The sequence below is a fragment of the Ornithorhynchus anatinus genome, chromosome 1 (assembly GCF_004115215.2).
Source record: "Ornithorhynchus anatinus isolate Pmale09 chromosome 1, mOrnAna1.pri.v4, whole genome shotgun sequence".
NCBI lineage: Eukaryota > Metazoa > Chordata > Mammalia > Monotremata > Ornithorhynchidae > Ornithorhynchus > Ornithorhynchus anatinus.
The window spans coordinates 180,065,758-180,069,666 of NC_041728.1; positions in this window are offsets into that span (position 1 = coordinate 180,065,758).

Below are 3,909 nucleotides of genomic sequence, written 5' to 3' on the forward strand. Positions count from 1 at the left end.
AGCTGACTGACTTGTATCCACCCCAGTGCTTAGAACAGTGCCTGGCACATAGTGAGTGTCGTTTATTGTTGTATTGTCCTCTTCCAAGCACTTAACAAATGCCACAGTTATCATTATTACGTGGAAATGCTGAGGACGAATGGGCTGCAGGGATGTACAACTCACCAATTCATTTAGTAAGTTGAATTCATTCATTCAATTCATTCAAATGTATTTACTGAGCTCTTACTATGTGCAGAGCACTGTACTAAGCACTTGGAACGGACAATTGGGCAATAGATAGAGACCATCCCTGCTCAGTGACGGGCTCACAGTCTAAACGGGGGAGACGGACGGCAGAGCAAAACAGAACAAAACAAGACAACATCATCAAGATAAATAGAGGGGAAATAACCACCCTGTGTCATCCTTTCAGATATACTGCTCCTCCTTCCTGCTAAAGCCCGCTCAGAATTTAGAAGACCACAAGCGCAAAAACTAGGAGGTTTTGGACGGGAGGAGAGGTGGATGGAAGGTGGATGGAGGTGAACTGAGGGGAGGGGAAGGTGGGGAGAAGAAGGAGGTGGGAGAGCCCCTCCCTACCCTGAACCCCTTGTAGACACCTCCGACGCCCTCCCTTCACTTGCTGGGAAGAACCCAGCCCACATGCCTCAGTTTCCTCATCTGCAAAATGGGGATTAATGCCTGTTCTCCTCCCTACTTAGACTGTGAGCCACACGTGGGACCTGATCATCTTGTATCTACCCTAGAGTTTAGTACAGTGCTTGGGACATTGTAAGCGCTTAAAAAATACCACAATTATTAGTCATTTATTCATTCAATAGTATTTATTGAGCACTTACTATGTGCAGAGCACTGTACTAAGCGCTTGGAATGGACAATTCGGCAACAGATGGAGACAATCCCTGCCCAATAATGGGCTCACAGTCTAAACGGTTTATAATCTGCTGGGGCCTCAGTTTCCCCTGCTGAAATGCAGACTCCAACAAGTCATGAGGACGGCAGAGGTCACCCAGCCCCATCCCCCTGTCTTCAATATTTGTGGTTTTGCTAAGTGCTTACTGGTGTGCTAAGCACTATACTAAGGTACTAGGGTAGCTAACAATAATAATAATAATAATGTTGGTATTTGTTAAACGCTTACTATGTGCAGAGCACTGTTCTAAGCGCTGGGGTAGATACAGGGTCATCAGGTTGTCCCACGTGAGGCTCACAGTTAATCCCCATTTTACAGATGAGGTAACTGAGGCCAGAGAAGTGAAGTGACTTGCCCACAGTCACACAGCTGACAAGTGGCAGAGCTGGAAGTCGAACTCATGACCTCTGACTCCGAAGGCCCAGGCTCCTTCCAACTCAGCCACGCTGCTAATACTGTACCAGTAATAACAACAATTATAATTATGGTATTTGCTAAGCACTTACTATGTGCCAGCACTGTACCAAGCACTGGGTGGATACAACCTAATCAGGTTGGACACAGTCCTGTCCCAAGTGGGGGCTCACAGTCTCCCATCCCCACTTTGCAGATGAGGTAATGAGGCCCAGAGAAGTGAAGTGACTTGCCTAAGGCCACCCAGCAGACAAGTGCCAGAGCCTGGATGAGAACCCAGGTCCTTCTGACTCCCAGGCCTGTGCTCTACCCGACTTCTACGCCACTAACTATGCCCAAAGGGCATTTAGGATCATCAAAGGGAGACTCCACAGCCTCTTTCAGGTGGCTGTCTGGGAATGTTTTCCTCCAGTCTAACCAGCTCCCTCTTGCTGTAATTCATTCATTCATTCAATCGTATTTATTTGAGCACCTACTGTGTGAAATACAATACCGCGATGGATCCTCTTGGGCGTTCAGGGGCGCACTGAAGCTTGGGAAGAGGAGCGGACCAGGACAGGATGGGGGTGGAATTCATTCCTCCAACATCTCGACCGCAAAGCAGAAGTGACCCAACGGGCACAGGGCGCCGGGGACCCCCCTCTTCCCCTCCAAAGGAGCCTTCCTTCCTTTCGCACACTCCAGGCCCGTGGCAAAGCCCCCCAAAACTGATCCCAAGCTCCCAGAAGCTTCCACTCCCACCCCTTCCCCTTCTCCTCTTCTCTACGTGCCTCACCTTCATTCATCATTCCAATCGTATTATTGAGCGCTTACTGTGTGCAGAGCACTGGATGAAGTGCTTGGAAAGTACAGTTCAGCAACAATAAGACAATCCCTGCCACCTTGCCCCCAGGCAAAGCTGCTGTGGCAGGGATTAAGAAGCAGTGTGGCTCAGAGTAAAAAGCACGGGAGTGCTTGGGAGTCAGAGGTCATGGGTTCGAAACCCAGCTCTGCCGCTTGTCAGCTGTGTGACTGTGGGCAAGTCACTTAACTTCTCCTGTGCCTCAGTTACCTCCTCTGTAAATGGGGATTAAAACTGTGAACCTCACGTGGGACAACCTGATTACCCTGTATCTACCCCAGTGCTTAGAGCAGTGCTCTGCACATAGTAAGCGCTTAACAAATACCAACATTTATTATTATTATTATCATTATTATCATTATTATGATTGAATGAATGAGTGAATTGCATCGACAGAAGCTTAGTGGCAAGATCCCGGGATTGGGAGTCAGAGGACGTGGTTTCTAACCCCCACTCCACACTTGTCCCCGTGTGAGCTTGGGCAAGTCACTGGAAAGAGCCTGGGCTTGGAATCAGAGGACGTGGGTTCTAAACCCAGCTCCCCCACTTGTTGGCTGTGTGACTTGGGCAAGTCACTTAACTTCTCTGGGCCTCAGTTACTTCATCTGTATTAGAAGCAGCGTGGCTCAGTGGAAAAGAGCATGGGGCTTTGGAGTCAGAGGTCATGGGTTCGAACCCCGGCTCTGCCACTTGTCAGCTGTGTGACTTTGGGCAAGTCACTTCACTTCTCGGTGCCTCAGTTACCTCATCTGTAAAAATGGGGATTAAGACTGTGAGCCCCACGTGGGACAACCTGATTCCCCTGTGTCTACCCCAGCGCTTAGAACAGTGCTCGGCACATAGTAAGCGCTTAACAAATACCAACATTATTATTATCTATTATTATTACAACATGAAGTAGCGTGGCTCAGTGGAAAGACGGCGGGCTTGGGAGTCAAAGGTCACGGGTTCTAATCCCGGCTCTGCTGCTAGTCAGCTGTGTGACCTTGGGCAAGTCACTTAACTTCTCTGGGCCTCAGTTAACCCTCATCTGTCAATGGGAGTGAAGACTGTGAGCCTCATGTGGGATAACCTGATTACCTGTGATCCCCCAGCGCTTAGAACAGTGCTTTGCACGATAGTAAGCAAACTTAAAAATACCACAGTTTTTTTTTCTGTAAAATGGGGATTGAGACTGTGAGCCCCACGTGGGACAACCTGAATACCCTTGTATCTCACCCAGTGCTTAGGACAGTGCTTGGCACATAGTAAGGCACTTAACAAATACCATCATTATTATTATTATTATTTAGGGGGTCCAGCCCCCCTTCCCGCCCCAACACGCACACCGACACAGACCCTCAGAGGCTGGTTCTATCTGCAGGCCAGAGACCCCTTCCCTTCCCCCCATGGCTGTCACCGGATTGTCTCTATTGGTTGCTGAATCGTACCTCCAAGCGTTTAGTCCAGGGCTCTGCACACAGTAAGCGCTCAATACATACGAATTGAATGAATGAATGAATGAAATGAATAATAAATATAATAATAATAATAATTGCTGAAAGTAGAATTCAGCACTAAGAGAGACAATCCCTGCCCACACCCGCCTTTGACTGGAGGAGGAATAGAGGAGGGGGTTAAGGTGGGCAGGGATTGTCTCTCTTTGTGGCTGAATTATATTTCCCAAGCGCTTAGTACAGAGTTCTGCACTCTTGGCCTTCCCAACCTCAAGCAGGCACCCCTCCCCCTCGCCCCCTTA